A 13810-nucleotide genomic window follows, 5' to 3' on the forward strand; every position below is an offset into this window, starting at 1 on the left:
ATTGACATGTTGGTCCAGAGTCTGATCTGGAGTCAACTGAGGTGTCTGGATGAACAGAGCCTTGGGAAGGCTTGGGGTGTGTGTGGGGGGGTTGTGAGTGTGTGTGTGTGTGTGTGTGTGTGTGTGTGTGTGTGTGTGTCTTGATGGCAGGGGCTGCAGGGGTGTGAGAAGGATTGGATTATTTCCTAGGCTCTGGTAAATCGCTCAGAACTGCTTTGCAAATGGAGCTGGAGACCCAGTGAAGGAGTGGAGTGGAATGAGGCAGCCCCAGGCAGGAGTCACCTCAGGCAGAGCCTTGGGGCTCTAGGAAGGAATGAGGACTGCTGGGGTTTTCAGCAGGGAACTGACACAGTCCGATTGAATGGTTTGGGTCGGAGCCGCCTGGTTTACAGCCTAAGGCACAGCAGATGGCAAGGAGGGTGTAAAATTGCAACTAGCTCAAGGCCACAATGGCAGAAGGATCTATGCCCTGAGAGCAGGAGCGGCAGCAGGATCTGGAGGAAGAGAGGATCCCCCAGATTGAGCGGCTGTGCCCACCCCCTTCACTTCTGAGTTAATGACGCCAGAGCATCCAAGCCAGGGCCCGGGGTCCGTGAGCCCACGGCTCCAGCAGCCCAGCCAGGATCGCTTAAGATAAGAATCAGGCTCTTGTAAACTCACCCGCTCAAGTGCTTGTAGTCTCTTGATTCATTTTCTTCTGCTTTCTCTCTCAGCAAAGATGTTTTAGAAAAACTGTTCGTTTTGACTGAGCTAAGAAAAGAAGGAGGCTAGAGAGAGGGCTGGTCGCCTGTTCCAGGAAGGAGACTGGGGGTACCAGCAGCGGACTGATGGTGTGAGACCCCCCTTCCAGGAGCAGACCAGTGGGGGCAGCCTGGAAGGCCTGGTTCTCCCAGCGGGGGTCTCCTTTCAGACGGTGGATTGGATGTGTATGTAAGTGTATGTGAAGGGTGTGTGTATGTATTCACACAGCAACAAGATATTTACTGAGTGTGTACTATGTGTCAGACACTGTTCTAGATGCTAGGGCTACACCTGTGAACAGAATGAAGATCCCTGTACTCGAGGAATGTGAGGTCAATGGGAATTTCATGTCTGGAGGGATGGATAGGTGCTGTGTGCATGAGTCCATGGTGCACACACAGGTGAGGAATGGAGAATAAGGCAGACCTGGGTCAGGAAACATCTGCCATTCTCCAGGCATGTGATCTTGGGCAAAATACTTTCTGAGCGTTGGTTTTCCATAAAATGGGAAAATAATATCTTTCTCTCACAACTGTTGTGAGACTAAATATGCAAATGCTTGGAAAGCTCTAAGCAAAATACCTGATACATGATAGTTGCCAAACGATATTTTTTCTTCATGTTTCCTATGGAGTTGGTGGATCTATTTCTGCATGTATACACCAAGTATGTGTTTGTATCTGGGCAGGGTGTCCCATGTGTCTGAGAGGTCTAAATGTGTGGGTTCTCCCCAGGTGACAATCTCCTTCCCTCAGGATGCGCCTTGTGCTGTAGAGATATCTCAGGTCTGACTAAAGGTGGCATTGCCTGTTCCATTCTGAGCCAGGAGGCCCACTAATAAAGAGGGAGTAAAGGTTGTTCTGTCTGGAATCCTACGAGTTGGCCTGCTAAAGCCTTGGCTTAGGTCTATCATGAGTCCCTCCAGTTGCAGTGTGACTCTCATTTGCAGTTCTGTTTTTAGTGCACACAAAGAATCCTCAGCCACCCCTTGGGGACACCCACCTACACCAACTTGCAGCTTTTCTTTCCCAGTTCTATGACATCTTGGCCATGCTGCTCCCTGCTGAGACTCTCCCAGTATCCCCCAGGTCATTTGTAAAAGTGGATCTAGAAGGTAGACCCAGGACCAGCCCTCGACAGGGAACTGTGGGAGCAGAACTGTATTGTTGAATGATCCGCTTAGGACGCCCACCATTCTTGCTTCCTCCCACAGAGTGAGAAGAGAGGTGAGTCCGGTTCCCATTCTCCTTGCTCTAACTGTCTCCCAAGGAGAAAGCCCATGGTTTTGGCTATGTCCTCTAAGAAGGTGACTCAGAGTGTCTACTCTTAGCCTCAGTGTCCCTCCTCTGCCCCATTTCTAAGTGTCCATTGGCTGTCCAACTCAGCAACTGAGGATCAGTGTGCCTGAAGCCATATCCACTTTCCTGCCCCCAAACCAGATCTCCCTGGGCATCCAGCTGTTCTGACGAATGACTCCGCTACGTTTCCAGGTGCTTCAGCTGGAAACACTGAGTCATATATTACATCTCCCTCCGTTTCATTTCCCACAGTTCATCCGTTATCAAATCATTTCAGCTTATTTCCCCAGCCAATCCTTTCCCACCCCCATTCCTGCTGCCACCATTGCTCTGGTCAAGCTGTCATCTGGACCATTGCCGAGGCCTCCCACTTGGCCTCCTTGCCTCCAGCCTCCCCCTTCACAACCAGCCAGTCCATCTTCCTCAAGCAGCGCCATGAGCTCACTGCTCTCCCTCCCTCCCTCCACCACTTCCCCCAGGGGCTCTCTCCATCCACAGCACCCTATCCTCTCCTCCAGACTTTTGGCTCCAGTATAATCAGTCCCCTCGTTGTTCCCGGGACACAGTGCACACTCCTGCTACCCTTCCGCTTCTGGGGGGAGTTGTTTCCCTCGCCAGGAATCCTTTTTCCCATTCTAACGTTTCCGCTACATTTTCACCATCTTTAACACTAGGTAACATCCCTGGCTAAGCTGCACCCTAAGGTTTTAAAAATGGGGTGAGGAGAAGGCTAGAAAAGTTGGGGGCGCCGGGCGCGGCGGCTCAAGCCTGTAATCCCAGCACTTTGGGAGGCCGAGATGGGCGGATCACGAGGTCAGGAGATCGAGACCATCCTGGCTAACACGGTGAAACCCCATCTCTACTAAAAAATACAAAAATCTAGCCAGGTGAGGTGGCGGGCGCCTGTAGTCCCAGCTACTCAGGAGGCTGAGGCAGGAGAATGGCATAAACCTGGGAGGCAGAGCTTGCAGTGAGTTGAGATCCGACCACTGCACTCCAGCCCGGGTGACAGAGTGAAACTCCATCTCAAAAAAAAAAAAAAGAAAAAGAAAAGTTGGGGGAAGGGGCTAGGTGCAGCGGCTCATGCCTGTAATCCCAGCCCTTTGGGAGGCCAAAGTGAGAGGATCTCTTGAAGTCAGGAGTTTGAGAGCAGCCTGGTCAACATGGTGAAACCCTGTCTCTAGAAATACAAAACTAGCCAGGCGTGGTGGTGTGCCGCTGTAATCTCAGCTACTTGGGAGGATAAGGCATGAGAATTTCTTGAACCCAGGAGGCAGAGGTTGCAATAAGCCAAGATTGCGCCATTGCACTCCAGCCTGGAAATTCTGTCTCAAAAAAAAAAAAGGTTGGGGGAAGGGAGCAAAACTGCTAGCAGTTTGCTAGAGGTAGAGAATTTAATTCACCCCTGGGGCAGACTTTTGCTTTGTTTTGGGAAAATCAACACAAACCTAAAACTGTATAGTTACTGTCAGCCTAAATACAGATGTTAACTGTTCTGGTTCAGCGACGGAGATGGCCCCGCCTTGGGAACCTGGTCTGCCTTCCCTTCTTTTTTACCCTGAGATTTGAGGACAGAAATGATGGACGGAGGGAACCTAGACTTGTCCCAATGGGGGCTGCTATTTTCAGCTGAATTTGGGAGAGTTGCTGCAAGAGAGAGAAAGCAGAGACAGACAGCCTTCCTGAGGAGGCTGAAGGGCCCTGGCACTGTTGCTTTGGGACCTAGGTGACCTATGTTGGCACAGACTGCAGAAAGGGACATTGTATCCAGTTTGGAGGGAACCCGGTATCTCTGCAGAACTCCATTGGCATTAGAGGAAGTGGCAGCCGTGAACGCTGGGGACCCCTCAAGGCACGTTCCCAGCAGAGGGTCCTTTCCTGGGCCTCCACGAGCCCTAGTTATGACTGCAGTGGACAGATGGGTTTGTGACATCATGTGAGACATCCACTACAAGGTAGGCTCAGTGTCATTGTAACTCACTGGTAAAGTAGCAATAAGTCATTTATACCCTGGGCAAATGAAAACAACATTACTGAAGATAGAAAGCCATACTATACTGTTAACTGTGGTTGCCTCTGGGTGCCAGTATTGTAGAGAATTCCTTTCCTTCTTTGTATTTTTATGAAACCTTCCGATATTTCCACCGTAAGTATTTGCACTTAGAAAAACAAAAGCTATATGAATAAAGAAGATACTCTATCTTTCCTTCCCCTTCCCGCTGCCTGCAGCCACACCGACAGTACCTCCCAGGTGCAGGGCTTGACACGCAGTCAGGGCAGATCAGCATCTATTTCTTGTTGCAGGTACATGTGCCAGCTCTGCCAGCTCTTTCACAATCAAGAACATCTCTCCTTCTTCCGACCCCACCCGCCACTTACTCTGCTTGCTGGAGCTATTTCTCAGAACATGCCTGGCCTGCTCCCAGCCTGCGCCTTCATACTTGCTGTTAACTCCGCCAGCTCCCCTCCTCCAAGTCCCCCCAGACAGCTTCTGGGCCCCTGCTTATGGCTTTCATTTGTGACTCCAACATCACTTCTCAGTGAGGCTTTCCCAAGCTGGAAGGGAAAGGACCCTTCTATTGGGTCCAAGCTATTTAAAACTGACCAAGCTATTTAAAACTGTACACCCTCCCAGCACTCTTTCCCCCTTGCCGGCTTCATTTCTCCTTATGACATGTGTCGTCATCTATATCCTTAGGATGTAGGCTCTGTGAGGGCAAGGTTTTTGTCTATGTTGGGTTCTCTACTGTAATCGCACTACCATGTGTGTGCCTGGCATTTATAAGATGCTCAATCAATATTTATAGTTACCACATTCCAGACCCTGTGGTAGGTGGTTAGTAACTTCCCAGTCTTCCAGTGTTTTGAGGAGTTGGTACATTATCTCCATTTTAAAGAGCTCAGACAGGTCAGATAACTCTGCTGATGCTGCACTGTCATCCATGGCAAATGGGCAAGCGGGAATGGAGTGAGTGTCATCTCTGGGAGCTTTTCATTTCAGGAGGCTTCCTTTTTCTTTCTTTTTTTTTTTTAATTTTTGAGACCGGGTCTTTCTCTCTGTTGCCTAGGCTGGAGTGCAGTGGTGCAATCACAGCTCACTGCAACCTCAAACTCCTGGGCTCAAAAGATCCTCCCACCCAGGCCTCCAGAGTAGCTGGGAATACAGGCGCATGCTAGCACCCCTAATTTTTAAATTTTGTGTAGAGACAGGGTCTCATAAGGTTGCCCACACTGGTGTTGAAGTCTGGGCCTCAAACAGTCCTTCTGCCTTGGCCTCCCAAAAGTGCTGGGATGACAGGAGTGAGCCGCTGCCCCTGGTCCTGCTCTATCTTTATGGCTTGGGTATGTGGCTGTCCCTCACCATGCTCGATACACAGCAGCCCTCCCAAAGCTTTCTTAGGCTGAGGTTGCTGTTTCCTCTGCACTGATTGCCCCAGCGCATGGTCCACAGGGCTACTGCAGCAGGTCTGGGAGATGTCTCAGAGGCATCATCCCTTAAAAATGGGCTTCTCTCCCAAATAAGGTCCCTACAATCAGAGAAGCCAACTTGCCCCGGTCCCTCATCATTGCCTCCGCCCTCCAGTTTGGGTGCTCTAGGCTGTGGTACACATGAACACTGCCAGAGGTCTTTCCTCCCTCCACAGCCCCACTGCTGTAATGGGAGCTGGCTGCCCCCTAAGTACCCTCTGAGGGTAGAATGCCAGCAACATCCCAGGTGATTTAGGTTGAAGTTCTGGATGTGCCACTCACTACTTATGTCATGAGCTTGTCCAAGTCATTTAACTTGTGCATTGAAAGAATGTAAGAAATTATTCCTTCCTCATGGTTTCCTTAGAGTATCTTAATGCTAGCAAATGTGGAACCTGCCTCATAGGGCTGTCATGCAGACGCATGAGATAATGTGCTTATCACGCTTAGCACTATGCCTGGTATACAAAGCTTAATAAATGCTGGCTGCTACTGCTATTGGTCATGGCTGACTTGGGAACTCGGTAGTCTGAAACCAGCTGGTCTGAAACCAGCTGGTAGGATGGTTTGTGGCATGTGGACTGCATCTGACCCCTACTCCAATAATCCACTAACCTCTTTCCTGGATCTTCAGTCCTTAGACTGAATTTCCCTGATCAAGGTCACATAGTGGACTTTGAAAAGGCCTTGATTGGGACACTTTTCAGAATAGCTAACCTCCTTAGTCAGTACAGTTTCTGCTGGGAGGTAACTGTCCTCTCTGCTGGGCTGCACAATTTGTGGAATAATTTGCACAAGTATCAATTGCCACCATGACCAAGGCATGAAGCATAATTACCTCAAGTGGAAACTGTGATTGAGGCTATGAATTGAGGCTGGATTTGCAGGGACCACAAATGAGCTGCGACTTCTGGAGCACTATGTGCCTACTGGATATGGGTCTGTAATCAACTTGAGCCTGTTTCCAAACACTGGCTCTCTGAGTTCCGATGGGTCAGAAGTCCTGACTTTGGTGAGTGTCATGATCCCTGCAGAGTGTGTGGCTGAACCAAGAGAATGTCCTCTTGTCCAAGACATGATTCAGAGTTGTTTATTTATTTATTTATTTTTTGCAGGAGACTGGAGTTTTATTATTACTCAAATCAGTGTTCCCGAGCATTCAGGGAGCAGATTTTGTTTTTGTTTTTGTTTTTGAGATGGAGTCTTGCTCTGTTGCCAGCCTGGAGTCCAGTGGCATAATCCTGGCTCACTGAAACCTCCGCCTCCTGGGTTCAAGCGGTTCTCCTGCCTCAGCCTCCCGAGTAGCTGGGATTACAGGCGCGCAGCACCACGCCCAGCTAATTTTTGTATTTTTAGTAGAGACGGGATTTCACCATGTTGGCCAGGATGGTCTCGATCTTTTGACCTTGTGATCCGCCCACCTCAGCCTCCCAAAGTGCTGGGATTACAGGCATGGGCCACCGTGTCCAGCCTGGGGAGCAGATTTTTTAAGGACAACTTGGTGGGTGGGGAAAGCCAGTGAGCCAGGAGTGCTGATTGGTTAGAGATGAAATCATAGGGAGTCGGAGCTGGTTGCTGGGTCAGTTCCTGGGTGGGGGCCACAAGATCAGATGAGCCAATTTATTGATCTAGATGGTGCCAGCTGATCCATCAAGTGCAGGGTCTGCAAAATATCTCAAGCACTGATCTTAGGAGCAGTTTAGGGAGGGTCAGAATCTTGTAGCCTCCAGCTGCAGGACTCCTAAACCATAAGTTCTAATGGTCAGAAATGGCTAATGGCTTCTAATGGCTAATGTTAGTCCTACAAAGGCAATCTAGTCCCCAGGCAGGAAGGAGGTCTGCTTTGGGAAAGGGCTGTTACCATCTTTGTTTAAACCATAAACTAAGTTTCTCCCAAAGTTAGTTCAGCCTATGCCCAGGAATGAACAAGGACAGCTTGGAGGTTAGAAGCAAGATGGAGTCAGTTAAGTCAGATCTCTTTCACTGTCTCAGTCATAATTTTGCAAAGGCAGTTTCGATCCCTCCCTTTGAGTTTTACAACACCTTCATCTTAAGGAATAGGATGTGAAGATGGAAAAGGTTGTCAATTGCGCTGGCTTCTTCTTGCTAACGGGACGTAGTGGGAATGGGAGTGAACCCCAAGGTGAGAAGTGTGGAACCGCTTTGCAACTCTCTGAGTGACTCATGCAGGCCTGGGTGGGCTTTTGTGGCAAAAACATTGGCACTCTCATCTATAGTTTTACTACAGGGTTTAACTGAAACAGCCTAGTATAAGGTAAATAACAAGTCCTAGGATGAGGAGTACAATTCACAATTTTAAAAGCAAAGATTTGAAAGCATTAGTTTGGGGACTTCTAACCCACAAAGAATTAAGAATTTAGTCTAAACTGCAGGAAAAAAACCTCAAGAACAGCTAACAACAATGTACTATAGTTTTTCTTTTGAAGCATAATTTTTCTCTCTCCAGTCCCCATTTTTATTAAAAACAAATCATGATAGAACTGATTTGTTTATAAAATAAACCTTAGTGTTACCGATCATTTGCATAATGTACAGCAAGAATCATTATTTTTCACTTAGGCTTTTTAAATCGGCTTTGATAGAACTCTGTTCCATGTAGAATCTCAGATAAGACTTTTCAGAAGCCAAGCCCAGCCATGGGTTTGTACCCTCAAATACCTATGAGTTGGGCAACTTCCTCTCCTCTTGAGGTCCCAAGATAACTTGGGGTTCCTGGGCCTGTTAGAAAGTGACATTCTTTACTTACCACAGGTCAGGAATTTTGTACAGGGACTCTGTGTGGACAAGGTATGAGGCCAAATGCCCCAACAGGCTTTAATTGGCTCTATAAGTCAACTTTGATTCTTTAAAGTATCCATTCCAGTCAAAGCCTTGGTAAAATAACCAATTTCTCCAATTGTGTCCTATTACAAAAGAAAACAGATTCTTATTGCACTTATGCAATTAGCTATACTGCCATAAATTGAGAATGTTCACAAATAGTTTCCAAATTCTGGAGAAATCAGGTAGAGAGGAGCAAATATGCTCCAAATTTTGTTCACAAGAGTATATTTTACTCACTTGTTAAAAGTTGCAAATAGCTCTAAAGAAATGAGTTCTCCTGACTCTGAAAACAAAAAGTTTAGCAATGTTTAACACATTAGCTCTCCATGAGAGTCCTGGAAGTTTGGTTTTTTCCTCTATTCCAATAGCATGATTTTTAAAGTTAGCAAAGTTATCTGAGACCTGCACTTAAGAGTCCTATATTTGATTATACACTTCGTTTTGAAAAGGACCAAAGCAAGACAAAATGTCTGTGGATGACAAAAGTCTACAGCCACTATTAAAGCCACAATTGACTAGGAATTTTGGTTACTTGTGGCATACAATTTTTTTTTTTTTGAGATGGAGTCTCACTCTGCTGCCCAGACTGGAGCACAGTGGCACAATCTTGGCTCACTGCAAGCTCTGCCTCCAAGGTTCACGCCATTCTCCTGCCTCAGCCTCCCAAGTAGCTGGGACTACAGGCGCCAGCCACCATGCCTGGCTAATTTTTTTGTATTTTTATTAGAGACAGGGTTTCATCACGTTAGCCAGGATGGTGTTGATCTCCTAACCTCGTGATATGCCCGCCTTGGCCTTCCAAAGTGCTGAGATTATAGGCATGAGCTACCATGCTCAGCACAATTTTTTTTTTTTTTTTTTGAGACAGAGTCTTGCTCTTGTTGCCCAGGCTGGAGTGCAATGGCACGATCTTGGCTCACTGCAACCTCCGCCTCCTGGGGTCAGGTGATTCTCCTGCCTCAGCCTCCTGAGTAGTTGGGATTACAGGTATGCACCACCAGGCCCGGCTAATTTTGTATTTTTAGTAGAGATGGGGTTTCTCCATGTTGGCGTTGGTCAGGCTGGTCTCGAACTCCCAACCTCAGGTGATCCACCTGCCTCAGCCTCACAAGTGCTGGGATTACAGGCATGAGCCACAACACCTGGCCACTTGTGGCATACAATTTTATATGATAATTATAATTATTAATAATGTGCACTAAATTATATCAACATTATAGAAGTTTCCCATAATTTTGGAATACATACTAATAACATATTTACACAAACACAGTCCAAAGTGAACCAAAGACCATTCACTCTTCTATTTGAAAGTTTTTCCTCTATTCTAATGTCACAATCTCCAGAGTTATTAATCAGAATCCTAAATGTAAGAGCACCTGTTAAATTTTATAGCTGATTATAAAACCATCTTTTAAAGAGGACCAAAACAAGACAACAATTATCTGTGAATGACAAAAACATTTTAGGGCAGCGACAGTTAAAGACATGATTGACAAGGAAATTTGTTACCTCTGCAGCATACAGCCTGTTAACATAATAATTATAATTATTACTGATAACATATACTAAGTCATATTAGAATTATAGGAATTTGACATAATTTCAGAATACATACCAATAACACATTAACACAAATATAGACCAAAAAAAGCCAAACACCATTTCATATTGGACAATGCTTCCTGTATGATTTTTGTAACAAATAAGCCAAATGTCAATTCTGGACTTTAGAGGACCTAATGTCTAAAATATTAGGTTAGAAAGAGACATAATTTATAATTTGATTTTGGAAAGTTTGTCAAATATCAAATGTTTAAAACACTGGATATCACAAAATAGACTCCCAGATCACCATAAAGTCATTCATTTGGCCAAAATGATAACTCCAAAAAAATTTTTTAAAAAGAAAAACCTTTACTCTGATAGAAGAGACTTAGCTTTCCAACAAGACCCAACGAAGATAGCATGAGGCCAACTGAATTTGTCTCTTCTCTCTCTCCTCTTTTTTTCCCTCTGCCATTAACCCAAAGGAGAAAACAAAACCCTTTCATTATCTTTTAACATTACATAAAAATCATCTTCAAAAGAGAAAACCAAATTTCACATTTGCATTAGTGCATCTTTAATGTTAAAGTTAGTTTTTTAAATACTATTTTATATTTCTATCCAGTTTTAATTAGTTTGACCATAAGGTAAGATTTTCATCAACTTTTTAGAACTCTTTACAATTTTCCATCAAACAGCAGATCAATTTTCTAAGAAAACCCTGTTATTCCGACAAATGGGTCCAGATTCTGGCCCCACATCAGTATGATTTTAATGTTTTAACCTACAGAAAAAAGCTAAACAATTTCTTTTAAATCTTAGCCAACTTGTTTATACCCACAGAATTTTTACAAGATCAACACTTTTCAAGCCTTTTTCACTTTGCTTAAACCTTCTGTTTTGTTCCATTACTCTTTTAGGTTAAGACAATCTTTAAAACCCTCTGGGCTGGGCTCAGTGGCTCATGCCTCTAATTCCAGCAGTTCGGGAGGCCAAGGCGGGCGGATCACCTGAGGTCAGTAGTTTGAGACCAGCCTGACCAATATGGTGAAATCCCATCTCTACTAAAAATACAAAAACATTACCCAGGTGTGGTGGCATGCGCTTATAGTCCCAGATACTGGGGAGGCTGAGACAGGAGAATTGCTTGAACCTGGGAGGTGGAGGTTGCAGTGAGCTGAGATCGTGCCCAGCGTGGGCAACAACGAGACTCTACCTCAAAAGTAAATAAATAAAATAAAACCCTCTGAACTAGACAAAACTACATTCCCTTTAACAAAAGCCATATTTCCATGCCTTCTTATAATCTTTTACCAAAAACACATTCCCTACACACCTTGTATATAAAACCATTTCTCTAGTGGTCTCAACTACATGTTACAATGTTAACTCATAGCAACTTTAATTTTTAGTGAAAACCCTGATAAGTAAGCAATTTTAATTATGTACCGGGGTAGAGCCTAGGACATCAGACAGAAATGAAGATAAGGTCTGAATCCTTTTAGTATAGTTAGTGACCATGGCTCTCCATATGTCCACAGGCCTTATCTATAATCTAATGCTCCAAAGTAGGTAAATCGAATAATTTTCAAAAGTCAAAGAAATAGTTTGACCTTAAAGTATCTAGCAAATCTGATATCTGACCTTAATTTAGACCAAGCGTCTACATTTTTGAGACATTCTATTTTACCAATAATCTTTAAAACTGTCTTTATTTCCAAAAGAGTACTAAAGTCACGTGAACGAAGACATTAAAGTTTCTGTTTTTCTGACAAAATATTTAAGTGCTTATTTTTCTAAGCCAATTAATCAGAGCTCTTTTATATATAAACATACAACACATATAAATACACAAACAGACAGAAGATTCAGCACTTGTAAGATTTTTCATTTGCCAGTTTCTTAACTGGATGACTGGCTTCAGGGTGGAGCCTGTGGAGGAAGAGGGCCAGGAAAGCATGCGTTTCCAGGGCCAAATAAGCAGCAAATAAGCAGCTGAAGGCAAAGACAGATCCCCAAAATTAAGGGTGCCATTTTATACTGGTTCCTGAACTCTCAAAGGGAGGGAAATACTATGGGAGAAGACAGTGCAGTGCTTCCACCCTGCATTTCATTTTGCAAGGCAGCCTAAAGCCAATCAGCCCATTTTGCAATCAGCCCATCCCTCATGGGAGTCTCATCTCCATTGTAGGGGCTGGGGATGTTCCCTTCTCTTCCAGGTGTCCACGAACATGCTTCTCTGATCCAAGCGTGCAGAGTCAAGTATCCCTCCATAACTGCTATTAGCCATCCCTTAAAGTATACTTCCTACCTAGTTATTACACACCAAAGCTCTCTCATAGTGAGAAGTAATTTCTGGTACCCCCAAAACTCAAAACCGTCGACAACACAGTGCAGAACAGACCAGAGCCTTTGGTTTTGAGAGGGAGCCATCCATTTTTAACTCCTGGTGTTTCATGAGGAAAACAGAGGTTTTGTTTTTGCTTTTGTTTTTCCCAAAACAGGGTCTGTGGTGCCTCCTCTGTTTTTCCCAAGGAGTCCCAGGCTACCAGAAGTTATCTGAGGGCCTCTCATGTGTGCATTAAGAGTGGCAAGACAAAACAAATGAAGAAAAATATTTCAGCCGACTGAGAAGAAAAAATTTTTCCAGAAAAACAAGTTCCAAGAAGAGAAACACATAAAGGCCTTTTAAATACATTTAGAGCTTGTTTATCCACTTTTAATTAAGGTGACTTTTAACCATAGTGCTCTTTAAAAAAGAAATCCTTTCAAAACTCTTAGTACCCAACGTTAGCCATGACAAGTGGCCAATATTTCTAGCTTCTGAACTTTACCAAAGGTAACCTCCTAGGTGCTTCGAAGACATGGTAAGCAGTTTCTTTCTTTTCTTTTTTCTTTTTCTTTTCTTTTTTCTTTTTTCTTTTTTTTTTTTTTTACAAGATTTAGAATCTCCACAAGGTAGTTCAGAGAAAGGCAAATTCAAGACAGGAAATCAGAAGCTATTTATAAAAGAAAAAAATCTCAGTAAATGGCAAAGTTACACAAATAACAAACCAGAAAGGAATCACTCCAGAAGCCAATAATTGAACCCAGGCCACCACTGTCAAAAGATAAAGGCTTAGCTACTGAGCTATACAGCATTGAGAAGCTTCTGTTGCTTTTCCCAGAAGGAGCATAGAGAAGCCAATTTCAAGCTTGCAAGGCTTTTAACTGTTCAGGGAAAACTTTTAGGACTATGACATGAACCCCAAAATTCCTGTGCTCTGGCTGGTGGAAACGAAAAAAAGTATCCACACATGGTCACAAGGTTAAGCTCTTAAGGACACAAAACAAGACAGAGAAATTTCATAGAGTATTCGTTTCAGGGACCCGTAGCAAAATGTGTAACTGACCAGCCTGCCAAGCTGACTTGAAAAGCAGGCTTATAGGGGTCCTAAACCCACATTCTATCCTGTGGCAGCCCTCTCTCCATTACAGAACACAGAAAGACAAATTCTTTGCACAAAGTACACCAGATGTGCTACAGCCTAAGACTAGTCTCACAAGTCCTTTTTTCTATTAATCAAACCCTTGCAGAGGAGACAAATAGTTCACTGTTTATCCAGACAAAGAGAAAGAGACAAGAAACTTGGCTGGTAAGAATTTCTTACCCTTTTTGTTGGGATACCAGGTTTCTGGGTTCCCTTTCTCTGCAGCTTCCAGAAGAATGAAGCAGCTTCTGGTGACCCTGCTTGCTTGTGCTATAGCTGTGGGGTTTAAGTCACTTACAAGAGAAAATCACCCTTTCCTGCTTTATGGAACCAAAGACAAGATTCTCAGTTTGCAAGATGCTGCCCAATGGGCTACATGGGGAACCGAATTAACATTTTCCATCCCAGCAAAATACACATAACAAAACAGACATTAGTCAC

The sequence above is a fragment of the Macaca nemestrina genome, chromosome 2, assembly GCF_043159975.1.
Source record: "Macaca nemestrina isolate mMacNem1 chromosome 2, mMacNem.hap1, whole genome shotgun sequence".
In the NCBI taxonomy this organism is placed as follows: domain Eukaryota; kingdom Metazoa; phylum Chordata; class Mammalia; order Primates; family Cercopithecidae; genus Macaca; species Macaca nemestrina.